General features: G+C 32.8%; 2 protein-coding genes and 1 long non-coding RNA gene across 10 annotated transcripts in view; 1 reads left to right on the forward strand and 2 right to left on the reverse strand.

The window, feature by feature from the left end:
• Positions 1 to 27,387, reverse strand: part of LOC149486965 (uncharacterized) — a 216,898-nt gene that overhangs the window by 92,179 nt on the left and 97,332 nt on the right. The gene's annotated exons all lie outside the window — the stretch shown is intronic.
• Positions 1 to 27,387, forward strand: part of Appl (amyloid-beta-like protein) — a 110,823-nt gene that overhangs the window by 71,928 nt on the left and 11,508 nt on the right. The window lies entirely within an intron of this gene.
• LOC149486969 (uncharacterized) lies at positions 8,440 to 9,761 on the reverse strand. Its single transcript, XR_016315838.1, has 2 exons — positions 9,501 to 9,761; positions 8,440 to 9,044 (listed from the first exon to the last, which is right to left on the reverse strand). It is a non-coding gene; the product is annotated as an uncharacterized LOC149486969 (long non-coding RNA).

Genomic DNA, 27,387 nt, shown 5'->3' on the forward strand with positions numbered 1-27,387 from the left:
ACTAAGATCTATTTATAACTACACGAAGTTATAAACCAATCCCGCAGTTATAAGGTAGCGGTAAGCGTGTTAAATTATCGATTTCAATTAATATGTTAACATTGAAGGAAGTTAGACGTGGGTTGCGGTCGCGTGATTCATGCAGTGCTTAGGGTAAAATAAAAGTTATGTAGTTCATGGACATATTGATTTAACGGCCAAATGTGGGTGAATGCGCAAAAGTGTTTGACCGTTGTGAAAACGATCCTTTTTTGGCGATTTGCCCTTTCTTACGATGTATGAATATGTAATGTAACTTCTGAGAAATGGTATCCGTAAAAACAATGGAATCAGTTTTGAGATATCTTATGCTGAAAGCGATACTTTTACAAAATTTTACCAGAAAATCGCATACATTTGTACGTCTAGAACTATCTTTCCCCTTTTTGCGCTTGGGAATACATTATGTTCATTTTTATTTCTGTGTCTACATATGTAGGCACTCTGTCCAAATTAACTTAACAAACATAAAACCACAGCAAGCAACACACCCACCCACCAATACACACGATACAATTCGATACACAAAAAGCCAGCGTCAATCAACATATTTCCGACCATTAAACGGTTAACTCGATAAACAGGGTATGTGACACGGCGTCCTCTGGCAGGTGACGCCCGGGGCTACCGGGGCGTTTACCCTACGTAGCTTTGTATAGACCAATCAGTATTACTGATTGTGCGACTTATTGGAGCCATACAATCTAATAAATTGCGTAGGTTTATGTACGGGCTGCGAAATTAGTAAATACATTTGGTTAGAAAATGTATCATATTTATGTAGGCAAATATATAGCTTATATTTTGTAACATTGAAAAGGTCACTCTACAGACTACTGCAAAATGTAGAGTCTTTTCCCCACAGACATGTATCAAACATGTCTGTGCTTTTCCCCTGTGGGTATTTTAACATCTCAAGTAGGACAGAGGACTGATGAACGCTATTTCATAATTATAATATTTTAACATTAGTTAGACTTCTAGTAATGGAAAAATGAAAAGAGAAGCATCCTATATTTTAGCGTATGCATAGACTATGAATTCGTTTGTGCTTTTAAAAGAATAAACCATTCTTCAAAAGCACATCAAAGAACAGTATTAAATTTTACTTTTAATTTATCGCTATAACATTTCCCTCACTTTACTCGTAAAAGCCATTTCGTGCACTTAATTTTTGTAACAGTAAATTATTTTAAGCACGCCATTAAGTATGAGTAGTTTTGGTATAGTTTTTCGACATGTATATTCTTTTAATGATCGTATAATATTTTTATGAATATTGAGAAAACGGAAAAGGGTTCATAATTTTTATTAATATGAGCTTGGACTTGCACTTTCTATTTTCTTCTATTTCGTTCCCTTTTAGATTACAGAAAAAGAATTCATAATACGCTAAATGCATCCTTTCTGCTACACAATAAGCGCCTAACCCGAGCATGGGTCTTTAACATACATAAGTACTAAATGACAATGCGAACTCGGCTTCGTAATGTTTCGTGAAGTACATTAAACTCTACCGTATGCGTAAATTTTCTACGAGAATAAAGAATTTAAAAGCAATTAGTGAAAATTAAAATATATGAGAAAGAAATATAAATTTACATCTCAGTTAACATAAAAATAAAACAGATTTTAGGTCCTTCGTCAAAATTTAATTAAATTATTTTACAAACAGAAAGTATCCAGAATACCTAAACAGGCGTAAAATAATATTTGTAATACGCAGGAAGAGTTGACTTTTTTAATTACTTAAATTTTACAGCGAAATTGAATTATAATGCCCGAGGGTCGTTCACAATTTAATTTACTTATTAATCCGCATGCAAATATAATATCTTATCTCGACATTAACAAGTGAATAATGTAAGTAATAAAATATAAATAAAGTATCAGTATAAGTAATAAAATATACTTCTAATAATTTTGCTAGTCACACAGTACTCAGTTTTAGTTAGGTCTCTTTTACAACGCTTTAATAAATGTATTTTATCAATCGTGTGTGCTCACATTAACCATAGATTAAACAACACTCGATATTATTCACTCTTTGAACAGGCTGGCAATAAAATAAAATAAAAAGAACTGAATAATATTTGAAAATGGAACTGGTAACGAAGCATGATCCTTAGCTGAGCACTTGAAATTCGTGCAAATTGTTCAGGGCATCTATCGGATTGAAGCTTTGTGCCTTTCAATCACATTTTCAAGTGCCTGCTGTCGTGTCATTGGAACTTCCATATGTGAACTTGAAGTAGTAGGCAGCTCTGGCCGTGATTTCGGAAAGGTGTGCAAATTAAATTGATTTGACCATTCACTATTTCCATTACTATTCAGAAAATTGCGTTGAAAATTAAGAAGACCAAAACTTTTAGAACATTTTCAGAGCTGTTTTCAAAGGCAAAAACATATAATTTCGGCAAATCTTTATCATTCGAATCTGAATGCCGTTTTTATTTAAAACCATCGCTGAAAATTCGGATGCAATCAATCTGTATTCGAGACAAACTCCATCGATTGAAAAATTCGCATCGGTCAGAGTGGGCTCTATTTTTTCTATTTTCTGCGATATTCGACCGTCCACGCCAATTCAGTGAACGTTTTGCACCGTTTTATTTAAGGGTCTTTTATATAAAACCATGGAAATATTCATAGCTGTAAGAAAAGGTTTATTTTCTTATTCCGACCAGGAAAATGCTTTTAAGAAATTTTTATGCTCGTAAAGTGCTTGTAATTTATGATTTTATTCACGTTATTTTAAGTGTGGTGAATAGTTGGAATTTGTAACTAGTAGTAAGCGAAATAGTTAAAAACATTTATTCGATTTAATATAATCTTTAACTATATACCTTGGTCCGTAATATAATTGAATTTTATTCATTTTCTTCAAATTTAACTTAATAAATTTCTTCCATTATTAAAACGCAAACTTCAGTGTCGATATTCAATCAAAGGAACTAGAACCAGTAATATCCTGTTCAGAGCAGATAAAACAGAAAAAAATTGAATGCTGCCAGTTAATATCGAACTTTTAAATTCATTTCGAGGAACCGATCCAATCACGTTTCAGTATTGTTGCCCGCCATGTCTATTTTTCAATGTTGCTAGCGTATACATAGGTACGTCGTACATTCATGTATGCTTTGGTGACAATAGTGACCTATATTTAGTAGATTTTTGAAACACGTGTGCCTTTTTTTATTAAGCTTTTACCTTTTTGTTATACCGAAAGTTATGTAGGTAAATTAAAAACAATCATATTCTATGGTAAGTGACAATTTGGGCAACTTTTTCCGCCAGTCGGATCAATTAACTCAGAACAACGGAACTCCAGCATCTAGGCTTTATAAAGCAATTGTTCACAGCTATTCTTCCACTATGATAATCCGCAAAAATGAAAAGTTATACCACAATAGCGGCTCATTTTGTGGAGATTTATGACAAGGACTTCAGCTTATCGAGCTGGAACTTCTAACAATGGCTTCAAAAGCAGTATTAATTGACGTCAGCAAATGACCTCATGTAATGAACGGCCATTGTTTTGCCATCAGATTGTTATTAGGTCGCATATTCGATATACCAGTGGAGCTTGTCATTAACTAAAACTCGTGAACAATGTTATATATGTTAGCATTGAAACTGTTCTATAGAATTTCCCAGTAATCAGCGCTGCTTTGAATTTCATATTTAAATTTTGCATATTTGTTGCAGTTTAGAATTGAAAGCTACAAAGCATTTTGTAGGTATTTCATTCGTCGATTCAAATATTAAAATATGTAGGTATGAATATTGATTGCTACAAATAACGCAATAAATTAAGCACGTTACATAAACTGACTTTATTACGATCTATCAAATATAATTCGTACTGAAAATTTAACTAAAAAGGTCATCTGAAAATGTATAGTAACAAATTATACCGTATAGAATATTAAACGAAACAGACGATCCTTTAAACAAATTGTCTGTAAATACAAAACGTTGGACAATAAACTGTAAATTTTGTCTAATAAACTAGTACAAAAACATTTACTCTGCGTTCAATGTAGGCTCATGCGGGAAAACGGTCGGTGATTACCGGAATGAGGGGCTATTCGCTGTAATGATTAGATTGATGGCTTTGTAAATACGCCCTTACCTTTTGTGCCTACTGCGACGGCAATGGTAATAGAGCACTTTTATAAATAACATCTCTTTAGGAAAAAGGGTTTATACGAGTGGTAAAGGTAAAATGAACTCGTATAAAATATTACCGAGTTTTTTCATATTTTTTATTTATTGTGTTTTCGTAAAATCTGCATAGAATAGTGTTTGAGATAGTTTTAAATATATTATTAATAGCTTAAATAGGGTTTCAATTTCAGGGCGATAATTTTCCGTTCATGAAAATCGTATTATCATAAGTTAGTATACCTTAAAAAAAATTGGTTGTCTGTAAAGTCGGTTTACTGACGATAGTTGAACGTGACAACGTCCGATTGTGCTTCTTTGTCGCTCGTTCCGCGCTCTCGCTTGCACTTCAAGCCTTACATGGAACGCCTCAGAGCGAGGTAACGCCGCATGAGTCATGCTTTTTCGTGCGTGCAGCCGGCTCTATCGAATTATAAGACGTTGTCACGTCAAAAATAGAAATATTGTATAACGGAACTACTTTCAAGTGACCTCTTAGGTAATTTGAATATTAAAGAAAATCACTGATGACTGAAAAAAGCGTACCAAAAATTCTCTAGTCCACCGAAATTGGGTACAATTTTATCATGATGACTTAACGACTAAAGTCGGTGGAAAAGCTATCCATCTATGTCAGAACTTCCTGCTCAGGTGACCTTTCTTTTTTAACTTTTTCGAAGCTAATTCATGATAAACTAGGAACCAAATAGCAATTTTGAAGTCGTGAAATACATAAAATAGCAATATATTTTCTCAGATGTCTGATGCACTTTTAATCTGAACGTTAACGACCTGGGGTGCATATATTTAGGGACTTATCAGAAGTGTGTTTGAAGATAACTTTTGATGTTTTTTTATACATTTTATCCGAGGACTTGGAAGCATCGAAGATTATTTTGCGTGTGTACTTTCCTAATTTCATTATATCCTCCTCATAACACAACGAAGCAATATTTTACCCTCATACTCAATTTTATATTTTAATACAATGCTAAAAATCTAACCTTAATCTATTGCACATACGATACTAATGAAACACACTATTCATTAAACTTAATGCCTTCTCATTAAAGTTTGATGTGTTACTATACAAGACCCATCGAGTAAATTTCCAATTATTATAGTTTGTAATAATAACAACAGCTTCCTAATATATTCGATACTGCAGTCCATGAATTTGTCTAGACGTTATCGACCCGTGGACGCGTGATTCACTGTTATTAGCTGCAATGTTAATTCTCTGAGTCATGCTGTCCCCTACAACGATGAATTATGACTAAACAGATGTTTATAATTACTGGAAATTTAATTCAAATATTAACTTGAACTTATGTAGAAATGACTGGAGTTCTGTTTTCCGTCTCCCTTATTGCAGTGAAATTTGTAGCGGTAAAATGGTGTTACAGCTTTAAATAAAGATTTGCTCACTTCATATTATTTCTTGTGAACACCAGTATCTTGTTTTTTATTCGAATTGTTTTGTCATTACTCATTAATTCATTCTTAAATTACAGACAAATAAATTAACAATACTATTGATAATGATGTAGCTACTTCACTTACCTTACTTCTTTTATTACATTCGTAGCTTTTGCATTTTTCATGTAACATTGAGATATATTTACAGAAAAAATAAATGTCAAGTCTCTGTTCCCTTAACTAGCTCTGTGCAAGAAAATACGTCAATTGAAGCTGCGAGGGGAAGAAATGCAAACAGTTTTGTTTACTTTATCGTTTATAGTCGCTTGAATTGGTATGTTCCTTAAGGTTCTTACAACACAAACACAATAGTAAAATAATCATCCTTCAAACGTAATATTAGTTAGCCAGTTACATTTATATTAATACAATTTATGAAATTGTTCTCTCAACTAATAGGATCCTATTACCTACTTCAATTTTGATTGGATTGGCACACGACATTCGAATATAAGCTCTTATAATAATTACATACATATATTTACAAACCGTCTGGCATATAATGAAAGTGTTTGTACTTAACCTTACAAGGACGTAGAATGAGTATCTGATTTGAATATTATGTTGGTAAAAGTTTAATTTGGATATGTTAATTATTCTGGCGAAGGTTTAGAGCTCTCATCATGGAAGTGTTTAAACTCCGGTTTGAGTGTAATTACATTTCTGATGTTGAGTAGATCTTTGTTGGGTTTTAGTGGAATTAGAGATCTGTCAAATTACTTTATTTATACAACGCCACAATATAACGAGCCTTCAGCTTTGTATACTGAATGGTAATTGCTATCATGATATGTGATGAAAGGGAGAGTTATATTTTTTGAAGATTGGAAAACATTACCAAAATGATTCAACTCTAATAACTTTTATGAGCGTCTGCAAGCATTTAAAAATCAATATAGTTGTCGCCTCTTGTTCTGAGTGTAAATGAGTTTATGTTCGAATGGTAACTTATTTACAGGAGAAAGGGGAGAATGTCTACAAAGGGGCACTGTATAATCAGTCCACCAGTGGTCGATAGACGTTCCGTCATGGATGTTAGTCACGGTTACCCTACACAACCTATTTGCCAAACAAACACAAGATCTAGGTGGATAGAGAACGTTTATCAGTTCAGTAGGCAGGACCTAATACTTGCTCTCAACAAGGATATTATTACTATATTACGGATATAGAGTATACAAGGTATGTTTGTAGAGGAGACTACGCATTACGAGGCTTCGAGGGTTTATGCTTATGTAAATAAAGGACTTGATTAATCTATATGATTAAATTGTAGTGTGTACTTTTTTATTTAAAATATGTTATTTAATAAATTCGAGTACAGTCATAACATATTTTTCCAAGAAAAGTTTTTAAAATGTCCCATGTAAAAAGATCATTTCTTTCTACGCCACATTACTTCTGTATTGTATTCATCATTCCTGTCCTTAGTTTATATTTTATTCTCCTATGAATATCATCACCAAGGCCTATCGGTATATAGCTCTGGGCCCACTCCTACTTTGGTATCAAATTGGTATCAGTTATCGAGTAGCAATGTTTCTGATGGGTTGACAGCTTCATCGAGCCACACTGAATAGGTTATCGATAACTTACATCCCTAAATCATACCTGATATCAATATTGACAAGTTAAATATAATGCCACAAAACTAAAGGCAATATTCTACATGATTTTCGTGCAGGTAAGAGCGTATGGGATATACAAGTTAGTCTAATACCTTTCACACGAAATATTTGAACTGACGTTTTACAAAGGAAAAATAGAAAAATGTAATAAAATACATTTAATATTTTTATATAAAATTTATATGGAAATCAGTTTTAAAATTCTAATCGAAAATATTATTCAGCTATCAACTTGCTATCACAAAAATAATAGCCTGCACATATGAATTTCCCACTTAATGAAACGTACATTCGTGACACGCGTCAAATAGAATTTAATTTCACAAATTCCGCACAGCATCCGTTCGACCACAATACAGACGAATGTTATGTTCGGGTCACGTTCTATTATATACCAAATGTATATAGGTATGTGCTTATATCCTGCCCGAATGCCTGTTTCACCAAGAACGCCCATATCCTGGAAACTTCTTTTCCTATCGCAACTATGCACCAATTTGAAGCTCTCAACAAAATGTTGGAAGTAAACCTGTATTAAAATATCCTTCTATTAAAATAAGTCAAATAAAAAGCACTGCTTTTTACTGCTTTGTCGTGGACTAAGTGGTATCGATTTAGGCACTTTAAACGTCAGTTCGGTAAATGTAAAGTTTGGACGGCTAATCTTAGCCCAAAACTTTCTTAGTTAAAAGGGACACTTTCAGAAACTTGGTGCATTACCTTCTGACCTCACCTTTTGATTTCAAACTTTTAGAGGTGATATCCTGACGACCTCGAAAACTTTGGCCATTTATTTTTAAAGATTCCAAAACATTATCATAAAGTAACTGAATATTTAGTAAATATGTTCCACAGAGCTTTTCTTACAAGAGTGTCTATTTATTTTCCTGACAAAGGAATAAGGACAAAGCGAGCTGATTTCTCTACACTTTATTTGAATCTCAAACTATTCGTTTGAAAGCGCGATCCTGTAAGCCTTCTTATCAGGCATCTGCTCGATCTCCGGAAATAATTTAGATAACAACGACCTAGATAGAAATGGTTATGGGTCTTGTAATGGAGTGAAGGTATTCGCGATGCTTCTCACGTGCCAATTCTTTGGATCCGGATATAGGGTAAAGGCACCAGTGGTCAGCCTCATAACAGCTTTTTGAAGTTTTGACAATTGCCATTTCTACAACAATCGTCGAATAAAAAAACGTACAACATGTATGGATTTATTGTTTATTGTAGTTTCGAATCAGCGTTAATCAAAAACAATAATTCTCTTAGTAAAATATATAATTAATTTTAAACAAAAAATGGCCCAGTGTCCCAGTGAACAGCCTCTAAAAACCAATAAACAGCCTTGTTGAACCCAGTGTTCAGCCTTTAGTAAGTATAACTAATTATGAGATCAAAATAAACAATGTTATATCAAAATCAACTATATTAATCACATTTTCATAGCAACGATTCACTTAGCACAAAAAAATGTATATCGCACATAATACAAATATTTTTTTAAACATACTATTACAATCTCTTTGTGTCTTCTTATTTTCTAGGAACTTCTTATTATTTATCATAAAAATAACAATAATTCTTTTTAAAAAAATCAGCGATATTAGTTTATAATATGTCCTATTGATGTATCTATAATCTACAATATATATAATTATAATCAACCACAGGAGGATCTCTTTCGGAGGATTTCTCTGGAGGATACTGTTGTCTTGGCGGCATTTTTAGCTAGAAAAAAAGGGAACAATAATAACTTTTGGATATGAATACACATAATACCATTATTTCAGGTAAAACTTAACTAACATGAAGTATTACTTATAGATTTAAACACAAACATTCGCATTTATACTTAAAATATTATTTCAATAACATCGTGGCTGAATACTGGATCATTGAGACCACAGATTGAGACCCAGTGGTCAGCCGCTTGAAAAAATATTTTGAAATGCGGCTGACCACTGGGTTTTCTAACAATTAGGAATAATCCCAGTAATCAGCCCCAGGGGCTGTCCATTGGATCTTTCATAAAAAATCAGTATCCAATGGTCAGCCCCTCAAATTTTTAAGTAAAAAAACAATATTTTTTATCAAATTTCATAAAATTAAATGCTATAAGTAATCTATAAATTTATTATCTATAAAACACAATCACATTTCATACTAAAATATGTTATTTCTCACCTTTCAAAAGAGCACCACGTGAAACAAAAAATATTGCAGACATGACACTTCTGCTCTTGTCGGCGGACAGCACCTGTTCGAACGTGTTTACTTCTCTCCCCTGACCCCCTGCTGCTCCTTTCGCGTGATGCATGAACCAATAACGAAACAGAGCTTCTATTTAAGTGCGCGTGATTTGGTTATTTTGATTACAGCGATATTTATGGCCAATAAACAACGCAATAGGCTGATCACTGGTGCCTGGCTGACCACTGGTGCCGTTACCCTAGATATCTGCATTGCGGATATGTGGCTATACGTAGGGGATATATTGCTAGTCATGGTTATATTTATATCGTCAGGTTACAACCCCTTTACCAAGAAACTGCATGGAGATAATATCCCTATTTTTCTACGACGGCTTACAGCTATCCAAAAAGATAAAAAATGTAATCTTAAAAATACATTACATGCAATAAAATAACAAATCTAACTTCTATTAGAATTTGCTCATCTTTTTACCCTTTTTGTCTTGGGCAATAGACATCGGATTCGATATAAAAACAGGGAAAACTCGTAATAATGGCATTTTATTATGGAATGTTATTTGCTCGAGTCGTTTTCAATATTTAAATCAATAATCCGTTTTATTCCTCTTGCACTCAAGGGTTGAAATGGCTCTGAAAAAGGAGCATAATGCCTATTTCATCGTAATTACAGTCGCCGGCCGCTGGTCGTCTGGCGCAGAAATTGACAATTTCCCGCTTTCAGCGCTCAATCCGTTTTCAGATTTATATTAAACATGTTAATTTGTTTTCGACTGACATTTTCACAGCGCTGAAAGCTTCTAATTATATTAAAATAGAATTAAGCGTAGACTCTTAGAGGAAACTTGTGAAATCTTGGAGTAGCAAGTCTTCAGAGGGAGGTTTAATTAAATTTTGAGTGTCATAGTAATCCCCTTGTGGCACTGCTGAGGACAGTGCCTATTAAATAGTAATATGAATACGGTGAGAGGTCAAGTCTTTGGTTTTGTTTATAATTAAATTTGAAAGCAAAGCATGGCTTGGAATCTTGCATATGCGAACGGTACATTCCTACATTCTGATTTTAATAATTTATTGAGTTACGTATATACATTTTTATTACATTTTTTTATTTAAAATATTATGATGATATTTGTGTTTTTTATTTGTTTATCATTAAATCACATGATAAAATTCCATTTAATGGTGCAAACAGAATTAGTTTATTAAATATTTGAGAAGTTATAATATAATGAAAACACCTACATCTACAATAGTTTTGAAATCTAACATAATGGTTAGGGAGCCAGGTGCAAATTTGGTTAACTATTTCCTCTCAAGAGATAATTCGTCAGACGCATGAGAGTATAGTATTATAAAGCCTCGTGAACGTCAGCTGGCGCTCGGTTGGGGGGGTGAGCGGTTGTAGCCTCCCACGCACATAGGAAAAAAAATACATTCATTCATTCATTTCCTCTCAGCTAAAAATTTGTCAAATTGTAGCTAACCCAATATCTCAACGCAAAAAATTGTCAGCTGGTTACAACATGGTGTATTATACGTCAGCTGGTGTCTCGAACATGAAAGTTAAATTTAAAGAAAAATTTATTTTCCGTTATTTCCTCTCAAACAAAAATTTACCTGATGATAGCTTATATGTAACTGTGGATAAATATATATGTCAGCTGGCTGTATCTTGGTGGAAAAACCGTCAGCTGATACGGGAGGCTACAACCGCTCTTCCCCCCAACCGAGCTCCAGCTGACGTTCACGAGGCTTCATAATACTCTACTTTGATGCATTTTACTAATTACCGCTTGAGAGGAACTTGGTCATAAAATCTGCTGCTGGCTCCCGGACCATAAAACAAATATGATTTATCAAAATGAAATTATGAGAGATTCACATTTATTTTTCTTACCGCAGCCCGTACATCATCAATATTATTAGAAAACAGAAAACTTTACAAACTTCTTACATTTTAAATATACTTTAAATTTATGCGTGGTCTGCGGTAAGTTTGTTAAAAACTTTCAGAGCCGTTGCAGAAATTTTTATGCTATATTAAAAGTTGTTTTCATCATAATATAAATGATAAATTTTGTTAGTAAATCGAACTATAAATAATTTAGGCCTGCATTCGATTGCTTTGATTAATTCGGTTCATGCAAATTGGTGAATTAATAGAAAATTTTAAAGTAATTCGTTTTTATATTCTAGTAATAGTTTATATGTAAAAAGTTCAAGTGTTCAGTTGCTTAAAAATAGAGTCGTAGTTTCTAGTTTCAGTACAGATTTACAATTCTGGATCCAAAGCCCGTCAGATTTAAGAAGTTACCAGAGTTTCTTTGTTCCTATCTTGAAAGCAACATTTGAAATGTCTCGGTCCCTTGATGTCCTAATCGCTTTGGTCCTTTGCAAGAAAACTAAGGAACTAAGGACTAGAAGTACTTTTTTGTAGAAGTGGAGATATAATGCAGTAAGCGATTCAAATAAAAATAAGTTAGATTCAGCGCTATTTTGTGACATGAATTAAAAGCCGTAGAAGCAATTACGTTTGATAATAATAATAATAAATACTTCTATGATATGTAATGAACTAGTATCAAAATTAGATGTAGTTTAATTATATTTTTATTGTACCTATAAGGATTATTATATACGTATATACCACCTACCATGGAAATACCATCATTCAAATCCCATAGAATGTGTCCAAAATCGCGGAAAATCTCCAGTTATCATTCAATTAATTAGAAACAAACTGTTAATCAAACCAGCGATGATTAATGTTTATTTATTTACATAAATATATCAGCTTTCACGATCGGTTTAATTGAAGCAAGTTAGCGAAGTTTGATTGGAATCTATTTGATCGCTACTCGAGTTATTGGGAATAAGAATTAATTGAAATGTATATTGAACAGTGTTGAACTAAATTAAAATATCTTTAGTGTCTTTAGATTATGTAAGTAACAAATTACTCACGCGGTTTGAATTGTTTTGTTAAATTCTTCTCAAATAGTAGGTATCCGATTATACAAAGAAAACGTTACCTAAGGTACCATATAAAGTGTTTGGTCGTTATTAAACTATTGAACTTAATCAGTTCTTTATAACATTTTCATGAAAGGTTTTTTACTAGGCGAAATGAAAAAGGGATTAATATTTTTTTTAAATAGGTACCAACTAATACGGCAATTTAAAATGATTTGTTATATATTTAAAGTCTTTATTACATTGTATACGTTCTGACAAATAAATTAATCCGAATCACTCTTCCGTCATCAATTAACGCAATAAAGAAACAAAAGGGCAAAATAATTATCCAAACAACCCGGAAATTGTAAAGTACACACGTCAGGTGAAAACGTTTCAATTATGTACAAATATATTGGAGCAAGCAATCAGCACTATTCGCGTAACTCCGCAAATATCGAAGTGATAGCTCTGATTCGACCTTTTCGTTATATAAATTAAAAAGTTCCGCCGTTTGGTTACTCACTAACCTATATCGAAGCCTAGTTTTAATAAATTGGATGCTTTGCCGCATTAACTCGGCGTAATGAATGGCTTTGATGATCAAACGAATGCAATTTGATTTTTTTCACTCGAAATGAGCAGCTATTTGCTCTGTATAAGCTTTTCCAATTATTGAGAATTTAAGCGGAAATAATGAAATGTTTTAACGTTATAGGTATCGATTTTGCTATAGCTAGTGGCAATTCATTGTTTATTTTATAAGTAAAAATACATGTGCAATTAAAGAATATAGATAATATGATAAGATTATCGAGCATTTGAAACCAATACCGATATGATTTCTTGAGAGTCTTTCTTCTTTCAATATTGTTTATACGGTTTAAGCATTCGTTTTTTATAATCATTTTATAACATTAAATTTACAGTGAAAAGCACGGCTGAAATACCTACTGGGGCTTTATTGAGCTACTTGTTTGTGTGAATAGAGCCAGTGTACACACATGCTCGCTTTCACACAAACACAATAACATTAACGTAAGCTTTAACATACGTGTTAAGTCACGTTGTTTAATCTGTATTCGAATACTAAAGGGTACTGTTTATTTTATATTATTCAAAACGTCCATTTTAATTATAATGTTAACGAAATAAATCCAACTGAACCAAATAAATTGTATAAGAATTTTCTATAATTAAAACAGCTCGAATTCGTATTTCGTTAAAAAAAGCTTACGCTACAAAATGTTCTTACAATATCAGTAAAACGATCACCAAACAATAGCTCCACAGAACGACATTCAATTTTAATGCAAATTCATTCTGTTGACAAACAATGGTGTGTATTCGGAGCGATTTGTGAAATAATTCTTAAAATATTGTTCGCATAATATAAATAACACTGAACCATGAACAGGCTTGAATTTCAATTCATCCAGATGCTCTCACATTTCACTTTGTTGGATACATAAAACAAATCTCATCCATTTTAAAATGTATTAACCTAAAACTTTCTGCTTCACACGATAAAGGTGAAATGGAATTGGTAACAGTGGAATGAAAGCCTGTTTGAATTATTTAGCGGCCATCTTTTAGAGGCTGCTACGGATCTAACTTGCATTTATGTGAAGGGAATGAATTTGTCTTTGAGCGTCATTAACATAAAGAACTAGATTTATATTATGTTACTAAAAGGGAATTAATGAAGTTAATGTTTCTGAAAAGTCTGTTAATAATGCTTTGATTATGGAATAATTGAAAATAATAAAACACATGGCATTAAAAATAAGATTATCGTTTCTTATTTCTGGGTACAAATTCATCATAAATAAACAATGAAGCAATGATGGGTCTAAAAATAAAACAGCTTTGTTTTTGTTGTTAACTTTTATTATTCATCAAAATTATTTCGTAGCAATAACAATTTAATTATAAATCAATCGAATACGTGCTCAATCAAATCAAAACATATAAAAAAATACTTCTTGCAGGGTAGCGAGCGAGAAAATCGTATAAAATATATTTCATTGCTTATTTTTCTATATTCATTATCTGTTAATTTTATCGCAAATATCGCATTTATGTCAGCGCGTCACTCGTTCCACTGAACTCGTACAAATCGCCGGCTTCCAACAGATGGATTTCGTGGTTCGTTGATTGCTCCAGAAAATTCTATTTATAGCATTGTAACACTGCTATTCATGTTCAAATACTTAAGCAGAAAATTTTCCTGAAAAAACATTTTATTATTATTTGCTTCATAATATATTATTTTGACAAAGTACCTGAGATGACCTTTTGACATTTAAAATTCAACCTTTACTCTTAGACTATTACCTTTTAGAGAAGACAGCTCAATTAACCTTTCTCTATAAGAAAATCTAACAAACAACGAAGGCTGAGGTTGCCTCTACCTGCCAATCTTTTCTTTCGACACGATCAGTTCCAGACCAAAAAGAAATATTAAGAAGAAAATAAATGCTTACTTTGACAAAAAAATCCTACAACAAAATCAGATGTCAATCGATACATCCATAACTGTGTCCATAACATCCCAAGAACTTTCAAGATATGATAAATGAAAGTGACCTTAGAAAAACAACGTGTCAACAATTATATAAGTTATTAAGAAGTTATAGCTGACATAAGCTCCGGATTCGGGCCCTATAAAAATCGAAATCCGACTGGCAGTAGGTACCCTCCCTCGCTGCGCGCGCATATAAAATCAATACTCACGCACAAATACACTAGTAGGGATGTCAGGGCCATTCTATCGATATTAATTAATTATCTGTGCACCATTGAAAGGTTAAACGCGTAATGTATGGATGAGAAATTAATTTACGCTATGTTAAGGAGGCTAATGGAGAACTTTATTGGATAATTGCTTTGGATAGGCCACTTTATAGTGAAAGGTTATCTTCGTACTTGATAAATGAGATATTAGTATTTTAATTTGCTTTTGTGTCGATATTCATTTGCTCTTTTGCTAATTGCTCTTTTAAAACAAGTAGAGTAATTGCTATTTCAGAATAAAAAAGGAATAGAAAAAATCTAACATTCGACTTGGTCACTATGCAAATAAAATTCATGAAAAAGCAATACGTTTATTGGTGTTGCGTTATTTCAAAATATTTATACAGGCATGAAATTCATACCGGAGTTATTTTACAAATTTAGATATAGGATAACGAAGCGAATACAGATTTTCATTTAAATTGTGTAGATATTTAAATTTAAAGGGTAAAAGTAAAGTAATAAAAGATGAGGCAGCAGTACAACTCTATCAATGATTATATGACTCACGACCATAATTAGTGTGATTTCCAGTTTTTCATAATAATGTAAACCTTGTTAGGTTATATTTGAACAAAAAGTGTGCTGTCGTGTTGATTACTACATATTTTATTACCCGACTGCCAAAGAAGGAGGGTAATGTTTTTCGAGTGTATATAAGTATGTATGTATGTCTTTTCCTTTGTGACCACCTGTAGCCTAAACGGCTTGATGGGTTTTGATGTATGAGGTATCGTTAGATTTGTCTTGATTACGGGAGTGTCATAGGATACATTTTATCCTAAAAGTCCCACGGGATAAAGACATAATAATATTTTTTCTAAATTTCCCTTTATTTAGTGTGCAGTCGGGTATTTTGTTTTTTTAATAATAATCTTGTTACTTATGAATAAAGATCAGTTGTATTAGCAAGTACCCTATTCATTTAAGTATGCTAGTGTAATTATCCAATTAAATACACTAATGTGTAGACTGTAGAGTGATAAAACAATAAAACTTGTGTTATTATGCACTGAAGCTAAGCACGCATTCAAAGCACATTGTATGACCTATTCTCTACGGATTTCTAGACTAATGATTCGGTCTAGACTTTAATGACCTAACTTACCGCTTAATAGCTTTTACAGCGTTTAGTGAACTTTGAATATATCAATTGAACAGCGAAAACAAGACATAAAACAATTAGGTAATAACATTTCACTTTGTTAATGTGTGTCTAAAGTGCTTGCTAGCTTCAGGTGTTAAGTATTCTCTTGATGTTTTCATTATTTCTAGACTTTTCTGTATATATGAATATATATAAAATTCTCGTGTCACAATGTTAGTCTGCATACTCCTCCGAAACGGGTGAACCGATTCTCATGAAATTTTCTGTGCATATCGGGTAAGTCTGAGAATCGGCCAACATCTATTTTTCATATGTACCACGGGCGAAGCCGGGGCGGACCGCTAGTATGAATACAAATACGCAAAAGGCCTTCGTGATATTATAGTCCTATGTTACTTGAATAATACTCGATTGTCCAGAAGGTAAAATAATTATATGCTGGGATGAAGGTTGCTCTTAACCCATGGCATTTATTTTGAAGATCGGATACTTACCGACATTTTAAGAAAATTTAAGAATACCTATAATATTTAATAAGTTTTGAAAAAATAACAAAGGGTAATGTTGGTAAAAGGTTCTGGGTTCAAGCGCGTGTTATTATAACACAGCAAATGCTTTTTCAATTTCATTAAACAATTTTACAGTGTATAATGGAACATTGTCCGCAAAACTCAATTACCGTGGCTTCCATCCGTTTTCCAATAATTACACTTCAATATAACCTAATAGCACTATGATAGGAGCACTTGATCAAATTTGCTATCATTTAAGCGTAAGTCGACCCTTGGTAATAAATCCTACTTAATATTATAAATGCTGAATTTTTAAAGGTAATGGATATTGTCCCTTACTTTAGAATAATTTTGGTTGAGAAATAAAAATGTTCTTTCATAGTTTTTTAATACAAAAGTATACCTAAACTTCTGTCTGGTAGAGGTCTGTATTTATCTTACACTTACTGAACTGTGTTGTGTACATGGCTTATTAAAATGTCTAGACATATTTAAGTGCAAACTAGAGATGCAATTATCCAATTTATGTTTTATATTTACCTCTTACTATTTTACTGTTTATGTACAATTGCATACATATTTTCTAGTTTCATTTCATTAGTTTCGTGTTTATTTTCTTAAATAACATCGCAAAGATACATGTTACACTACACGTAACAGTATTATGTGAATGACGTCACAGGGCTTAGCATTTATGTGAATCCTTAGTAGGTAATTAAAATACGTTTCTAAGAGATTGTCCACTGTAGCACATGTGACATGACTGTTACTGTGAAAAGGAATAAATCAACGCAATTCTGAAATAGCTTCTACTTCTACTGATTATTATAGCATCTATTACCCATTTGCGTTTATTTTTAAATTGATCATGACGTTATGAAATGTTTTGGGCCCTTAAAAACTTCAAACTTTTATTATTGCGTTTAATAAGTGTTAATAACAATTATAGTACTTTATTCATGTGATTGTGCACTTTAATTAATTTAATTATTTGGTCTAATTGCCCTAAACTTAAGGTGTTAAATAATTAATAATTGTAATATTTATTTGCGTTTGGCACACAATCTACAGCCTTAATCACAGCTACAATCTCCAATCTTAAAAGCTTAGTCTTAATTGAATAATTTTTTATAAAGAAAATTGTAGTTTCGCGTGATTTAGGCAAAAGCTTCATTACGCTATGCATAATACAAGTTAATATACGGCGCCGCGCCGCTCTATTTATATTATCTTTTAATTTTGGCGGTAAATTTGGAGAAAATTATAGACTTTAATACACTTACATGATGAAATAAAAATTTAATAGGTGTGTAGTTATAATAAAAGTATATTTTAAGCTATTGCATAGCTTCTATCGCGGGCCTTGAGCGCGGGGACTGAATCGAGACATTCCGTAACGAAAAAACCTCACGCTCCCCACTCCGACGGCAGTCCCCGAGTGCCACACGTCTTTTTTTAATATAATATACGTATTTTGTTTTAAGTTACAACATAGAAGGTAAAATTAAGTGAATAAGATATATTTTCTATACGTATTAAGTATAAATACATAATGAACAGTTCTCTCTTATGCCTTGTTATTAAATCATTCACATTATTCAATATCCAGCCTGTCAAACTCATAAAATAAACAGAAATCATGAGAGTATCTCCCTTCGCTTAATCGAAAGACAGGTAATATCCGTCGATTCAGTCTGTCAAATAAGTGGAAGGTCGTATCTCTATATCAAGGGCTTATTTTATATGAGATTTTTAGTTCTTTGTCGGAGAAATATATACTTTCAAGTAATTACTTATGGCTCAATAATTCTAATTTATAATTCAGAATTAAATATTCCATCCGAATAAACCGTTGAAACGTAACTGATACATCGTTTTATTTTTGTATTTTACTGGAAATTGGCGATAGTACATATTATTATATGTAGGCAAGAATTTCACTATTCTAAGAGATAATTCATCTTTCTTGTTCGGACTTTTTTAAATTTTCTAAAGGTTGTAGCTATGTATGTACACGTTTATTGTCAAGTATGCAAATAAAAGATGCATCCCTGCCTATAACAAAGTTAGTAGGTACAGAAAATAAAGTAATAAAACATTTGAAATTTGTGAATAATTGAATAAATAAATCGCTAATAGAAAATTCGCTCGACGAAATATAGTGGCATTTATAACGATTGATTATAAGTACAACAGGCAATATATCTCTACAAAAATCCTATAAGCTTTATAAATTTTACAATAAATTTTCTCCCCTTCTTGTTTTCCTTAGCGAGGAGATCCTACTGATTATGATCCTCAATCCAATTAAGCTTCAGGACAAATCCTTGAATGTTGAACGTGATTGCAATAATGAAAAGAGTCTATTAACTCTTAGCGGTGACCGACTTATGCTCGTTTAATATACTTTTCTGTATTCGTAAAAGCTTTTATCATAAGCTCTTAAAGTTATTTTGGGTTGTATATGTATAAATAACTAGCTTTCCACCCGCAGCTTCGCCCGCGCAGTCAAAGAAAAACCCGCATAGTTCCCGTTCCCGTGGGATTTCCTGGATAAAACCTATCCTATTTCCCGGGGTAAAAAGTAGCCTATGTCTTTTCTCGGGTATCAAAATATCTCTATAGCAAATTTCATGCAAATTGGTTCCGTAGTTAAGGCGTGATTGAGTAACAGACAGACAGACAGAGTTACTTTCGCATTTATAATATTAGTATGGATTATTGTAAATATCGCGTAGATTACTTGAGGTACATATTTATAATGTCTTCGTATATCAAGTACTTAGCAGTTAATTCTGATGCATTTCTGTGTGATAAAGATGAATTTCAGCAAAACATAAACTTCAACTTAGAGATAAATCACCCTAACTCAATACAATGTGAACTAAAGTCATCAAAATCATATCAAAACTTAGCTTTGAGTAACTCAAACAGGCTCTCGTATTTGCATCTTTACATAGTAGCCGTACCAAGTTCTACACAGAAATTTCATAACCTCCTATATTAAAATAAGTTTATCGACTCCCAAAGAGCAGTAAACATCTTGTCTAGACGTATCAAAGGCCGCTTTTAAAATATCTAAAGTCCCGTCTGAATATTTGAGACTAGCTAAGGCATTATGTAAATACTTCGGCTTTTTTACTTCAGGGAAGACAAATGTCCCCACGTCAAGTCGTTCCCTCTCAATTTATCATAACCTCACGAATCAATAGGTGAATGGTGTGAAAATATAAGAACTATTTGGGGATGTGGTGACACACTTTCGCTGATGTTTTTATCGGAAATGATGTATGGACGGTCTTGAATAAAAAATAAACGTGTCGTGGAACAGATTGAGGTTACGTCTTTATTGATTTTCCTCTAAGTATAACCGTGAACTGTAAGTTAGCTGTTGTTATCCCAATTACTAGGTATGAAAATAATTAAAATAAAGCGACGTCTTCAAAATACATCTTTTTCCGTACATAGCAGTTTTTATTATAGCAATGATAGATAATTTTTAATATAACCACTCTATTTCCCGACTCTAACCTACCCTACAGCAACGCGAGAGTCCGTAAACAAGTGACACTAGAAACAGTATATCCATCGCATTGGTATTTCGCTCGCGTTAAGTAGAAAAATGTAAATTGACAACAAAGACGGTACAAAAAGCCGAACAGTCTGGGCGACACAGTGTTCATTTTAATTTCCCCTTGAAACTTGTAAAGCGTAGTAAAAAGCGGCGACGCGACAAGGCTGCGAGGGTACTCTGCAGCACGAAACTTGGCTACCAGTAGCTATTTATTCAGGGCTGTTGGTCGCCCGCTACATTGTAAAAACTAAAGCTTTTACCAAACTCTCTAGGTAATAAAACTTCAAAGCAAGACCTGGTTTTACTAGCTACAATGTCGTGGCTTAGCTATTTTGTTAATGCATTTTTGCTGTGTGTTTTTATAGCGTTTGAAATTTTACAGCACAAGGAGAAAGACGAGAAATATTTTCATATAATTGTATCATACACGTGTGTGTTAAGAGAGAATTGTGTTAACTTATATACAAGGTTCCAATACCGAGTATAGAAACAATTTTTTAGCTGTTTATTAATTTAAAAAAATGCCTTTCTAACAAAACATCTCTCAACCTTTTTAAAAAGACTTTAGTTTATCCTTCCATTGTGTATGGAAATTATCGTTACAATATATGTACGAGTTATCAAACTAGTATCAAGCAACCCTACTTGTGACAATGTAACAACGTTACTCTCACAACAAGTAGCCGTGGAGTGGAAGGTATCTCCATATATTTACATAAAGAGGACTCATGAGAACGTGTGCCACACTTAGTAAGCTGATAAGACAATGTTCTGTCACTTACCGTTGAGGGAACTTAGTTTGAGCGCGAGTTTTCTACGTATTTTCACTGGGAAATCGAATATCGATTACCCTGTTGGTAGGTTTCATATTTGTATTTGAATAGGCGAGCAGAAGTTTGATATTGGAATGTGGAAAAATAATGGAAGTTTTATTTTCGTTTTACCTTCGTATACTTACCATATATTTGTTGTTGGAGATGTTCCTCAGTGATTACATATAGGTAAATTAAATGGAATAGATAGTAGAAAATAATCGAATGTTTTTACAAATAGGACGATTGCTGTACGTTGATTGCGAATTTCAATCCCTATTTCAGAAAACTAAAAATTGCCCTGAGACTTTTGCATCGCTCATATAAAACACACATTAGTTTCTCCATCTGATCGTAATTTCCAACGACAAAATCTCCGTGATTAAATGTTGGGTTTACGGGAAATACTAACCCTACTTATTCCCACACCACAGTAAATTAATTATAGGCTAAAATTTATAGCTCTCCCGTTGACTTGCGTGACTAGTTGGCCGTTAAATATCGCAATTTATCTCAAAGAGACGTAATTTTATTGATGTCATCAACTAGCTGTGATTAATGACGATTACAAAACCCCTTTCACCATTAAGGAACTAATTGACGAGATTTTATTATTCATAAATCATGATGAATTTTATTAGATTCTACTTAGTATTACGATACACGTGTTTCTTAGTTTTGCTATATCTTTTTAAGAAGTTATCTAGAATTTCCTGAAGACCATTGAAAACTAAAATTAATAATGTAATCTACACTCTTATATTAATATCATTTGTTGGTTTGTTTAAAATTGATAGACTACGAAACTGACTGATTTGAAAAATTCTATCAACAGAAGGAAAGAAGAATAATGTATTCTTGAGTGCCGTAGGCTATATTTTGTTTTATTTTTATCCCGAAGCAACCTGGGCGGAGCGCGCCTATTAAGCTATTGCATAGCTTCTATCGCGGGCCTTGAGCGCGGGGACCGAATCCAGAAATTTAGTAACGAAAAACCTCACGCTCCCCACTCCGACGGGCGCGGAGGTGTGGCTAATGGCTTGAAGGCATAGCATGCAATAGCTTTACCGCGGTATAGTCCCCGAGTGCCACACGTCTTTCTTGTTATATAATAATAATTGAATATTCATTTAAAGCACAATAAATACGTGATATAATAACATTATAGCATGCATGCATTTACTGACCATGTAAATTGTATGCAATATATGAAACTGGCATGCAGCACATCGTTTGTCATATTAGCCGCTTGTTACCTTCACAAGGGTTGACTCGAAAAAAATAGCCTATATTACTCGGTACCGATGTAGCTTTTTATTTATTTATTTATTTATTTAGCCTTTTTAACTGCATGAGAATGGTTTTTATGACTGTATAATTTTCATAGTGCTTTTATTTTATGTACAATCCATATAGTGTGCCTCTCAACTCAGTGTGCCTTCTGGCAAAGGCCTCCTCCAGTAGTTTCCATTAAGTACTTCCGGTCTTTACTCTCCTCCATGATGTATGTTATAATGTCTCCTCATGTGTGTTATAATGCTTAAATATTTTCGGAAATCATTAAAATTATACCAATAAATCTTTCCTATTTACAATATTACTCTAGATATAATATTAAACTTATATAAGCTCGTACCTACCACTCGACCTGTCAAATGCATTTAGTTACGCTCACGGCGCGCATGACAGGTTTCTGGTGGTTTGCCATTAGAGGAACATCTGTCGTTTAAACGTGAGGATTGGAAGGTATATTTACTGTTGAATTTGAAATAAATATTACGAAATTCATTCGGTTTAAGTAGTAGCACAGGCTCCTGACTAGCAATCTTTTTAATAGTTTACACTTTACAGAGATAGCCCTTGTTTTTCGTGTACCTGGGAGGTGAAACAAGTGACAAGTCAATTCGCTTCCATTGCTTCTTGCATTATTTTCTTGTAAATAAGCAAGTGTTTATTAAATTAAATTTGATCGAGCTTTATTTTGCCTCATAGAGCTTGAGAAAGCCCAACTGCCTAATATTTGTATTTCCCGCAGGAAAATCATGTTATCATCGCACATAGAAACAAAATAAGTATTTTCGCAAGGGAAGTGTATCGAAAGCTATATCAGCACGTGGTTCGTATCGAATATTGATAGATTCAATTTGCTGAGTCACTTGTATTCGATATCGGGAGTGGCGACGCTGAAAATAAAAGAATACATATTTTAAGCCTCGTCGAAATAGTTGCGTGAATATAATTTGGATTGATATATTCATGGTTCGTTTTCCTAAAATAAATAGTGGATTTATTGTTTTATTGATGAAGTTTTAATCATAAAAGTGTGACAAAATTATAGTTAGTATAATGAACCATATATTATATACGTCAGTGCGTCTGATCACCCTTATTAGAGTAACTTGACTTAGTTTAAGCAAGAATATAAATACCTACCTACACTATTAATATTATATAGAGTTAAAAAATATACATAATTGTCAATTCAAAAAACGTATTCCATTTGGAAAGCTTTTTCCAACTACTCCTGTGTGCTGAAGATAAAATTTTCAGTTACTATCTCATGTCAAAGGCTAATATATCATTAAAATTGTTCGGCCACTTCATCGAACTATTTATCCAATTCAGAGTATTGACCTTCAAATACTATACATCTAGGGCTGTCTCAAGCTGACTTGACAAACTTCCTGTCACTCCCTAACGAGCCAAGTTGTGAACGTGCCTCAACGCCGCATAACTAATGCCTGAGGAGTTTCCTTGACGAGGGATTCAAAGCTAATTGCTTGCTTAGGTTTAGTGTTCGCTAATTTTCACTCCGCTGTTTTAGACAATAACTATGAGATGTGTAAATTGTTAGCGATGTTACGGATTTGATTACATTGAAACTGCCTGTCAGTGTTTGTTAAAGGTTACTCGTGTAAGCTAATATGTAGCTGGATAGTATTAATTATATAATAATATATATTAATAGCTGAATAATAAGAATATATTATGATAGTGATATTGGCCAATTGAGTGTGGTAAATGTTTGCACAGAGAAAATGACGACAAGCACAAAATGCTGAAATAAATAGAATGTCTGTAGAGTATCTATTCTTTGAATTGCTCGACTTCAGTGACTGAGGAGAGTACTTTTACTTTTTACAGCCGCCTTTACCTATATCATATTGGTACTTTTTTCATATACGTGAAGACTGAAGATAGTATTATATTGAATTAAGTATGGCTTTAATATTATTAGCTGTAAACGTTGGCGTAGGTCATTGACAAGTTAATTAAATGCTATTTTTTTTATTTTTATGTATAAAGCTGTAGAGGAAGATCTGTTTCATCGTCCATAAAATCCTAAAAGATAACAGCAGTACGAATTTAAATACATTAACTTTTATTTAACTTACCAAGTAACAGAGGTACCTAATTAAATTAACTCCATTTCGTTCGGATGTACAAAAACACGACTGGCAATTTAAAACGAGTGCGCTCAAAGTTAATTAGCCAAAAGGAAATAGAAAATTGAAATAACTAAGTGAAAAGTCTGTAATTAACTGTGAAATAACAAGAAGTTGGCTCGAGCGAGGTGGCGATGCAAGCTAGTCTATATGAGTTGGCAACGCGTTCGATTGCGACGCGAAGCGAAGCGATAGCGCATGTTTACGAGTACAAAATTCACACTTTCAAGGAGTTTTAAGTATCATAAACAGTCGAATTAATGACGTAACAGTCTTAATGAAATCTTACGCTAAGGTAGGTAAGGGTAAGGTACAAAACCTTTCTTACATCTAAGTACGAAGAAGATCGTGCAAAAATATAAACCTTAGGTATATCAATCAATAATCTGCATAGGAAAATAAGTTTACTTTAAGTGAATAAACATCAAGCATCTAAAATCCCGTCACTTTTAAAATAAACTGAAATTAATCACTATCACAATAATAAATGATATTTTTGCGTAAATATTAAAGTACTTTATATAACTAGACAAACATAGGAAACCTCAAAACATAGATAGCATTAATTTCTAAACTAGAGTCGTCGCAAAAAGCAATTAATTACTTGGCGGGTTTGAAAGCATTTAGCAAATATCCGTTTCATTAAATTTTCGCAAATACGCTTGATTAATGTTGGAGCATACAAAAGTCCCTCCTAAAATTATTTTTACACTCAAACTCAATAGATAGGGAGCGTCACTGTCACACATAAAAACACCGTCCCTTGTTCGAAGCAGATTTTAACGCCCACTTGTGTGAAGGAAGGATTTCGCTTTGGAATTTTAGATTTTATTATGAAATAACGAAAGGAGCCCCAAAATTTGGACCGCTGAAGAATAATTGTACGTAGAGTTTGATATTTTACGTAATTTATATGGAAAGGCTAAAAGTGGGTGGTCTTCTCATTTACATGAAAATTGTACACTGGTGGGTGTCATTTGCAATATACATAATATAATGACTTTAAACTTTCATTATATATGTTGATTGAGAGGCTTTGTGAAATGAATTGTATAGAGTTCATCTTCAATTACATGTAAAATCCCTACATTCATGGAAATTTAGGGATTTTACATGTAATTTGAAAGTAGAGTTATTTTAAAATCCCAATGCAAGTATAATAATACTTTATGCATTTAAAACTAAAAACACTAATTAAATTCAAGGGAAATAAGTAATTTCCACATGCTGAAATCGCGCCTATCACTATTCTACCGATCTCTTTAATGTTTTTCTACGCAATAAAAAGGGTAGTTAAATGGATACATTAAAGGTTTTGTTGCAGCAAACAAAGTAACCGAACCTAAATAAACGACAACTGTTTATTCTGAGTGCTATTCTCGAACTGTTTACTGTCACTACAGCAAATTGTTTTTACTGCTTTTCAACTGCCACTTCATTTTTGGACGAGGGTTTTGATTATATTGTTCCTGTTTTGCGTAAAATTCTGGACATGACGAATAGTTTAGGAATACGAGGACTATCCCTTTTACTTTGATGAGGATTTTCCTCGTCCCTTGAGCCTATGTGTTACACCGTACACGGTACAAATGACTATTATTTTCAAAGTTTTGCATGTTAATAAAAACATAAAAGAAAATTTTCTTTATAAAATATTTTTTGTCAAAAAATACATTTTCAAAGGATATGTACACATCTAAGGTCTAGACGAGATAAAAAAAAATATACGAAACAAATTTAGGTACAAGCATTCTAGATAGATCATAGTTAAGACCACATCATTTTGTTTGCCAACGAAACGTGACAAAAACTGCATGAGAGTGCTATGGATTACAGCTTTAATTATGTTTTAACTAGCCACAGAAAAGTTTTTATTCGTTCAAGCTTTAGGGATAATGTAAATTTCCTGTGCTATGAATAAGTATTCGTTGAGATAAAATTAATTTAATCTTTGAACATAAATTAAAATGTTTCATCATATCAACAATATTTGTATGAATGAATGAATGAATGGATGATGAATGAATGAATACTTTATTGCACAGTTTATCAGTTGAAAGAAATAACATAAAATAAGATACAAACAAATTGCACAATGGGTGACCTTATGGCTACAGAGCCATTTCTAATAATAATATTTCCAGACTGCTTTTAATCATATAAAACTTATTGTTTTAACATAATCAAGAAACTCAAATGTGTTGAATGCGTCTTCAAACTTGAACAATAACAACATCTAAAAGTTTCACGTGATCCTTGAAAATAATTTGCAGCAGACTCCCGAAAGTAAACTCAAAACTTATTTGCATTGGAAAATATGAATTTCAATCTTCATAAGAAAAACTATGAGGATAAGTACTGATCCGTAGACAGGTTCAATAGCCTTTATCGAAAATATCAGCGTGTTCCCGACGTCTAGACGGTGAAAACCATCGTTTATTGGGACGTTATTTGTCTTACTTTTGCCAGACATTTTTGCTATATTGATATTGATCATGCAACTACCTGATACGGAACTATCATCTCGTCTAACGCTCTGTTGCTTATTAACGATGATTGATGATGGGATTGAATGTAATTTATCTTCATTTAAAATAAATCTGATATGTCTTCACAAAAATCTTTGAAAACATAGAGCAGAATTATTTATCGAAC

The sequence above is a fragment of the Colias philodice genome, chromosome 7 (genome assembly GCF_061535455.1).
Source record: "Colias philodice isolate Cphi_HAF_F1 chromosome 7, ilColPhil1 Martin Lab GWU primary, whole genome shotgun sequence".
NCBI lineage: Eukaryota > Metazoa > Arthropoda > Insecta > Lepidoptera > Pieridae > Colias > Colias philodice.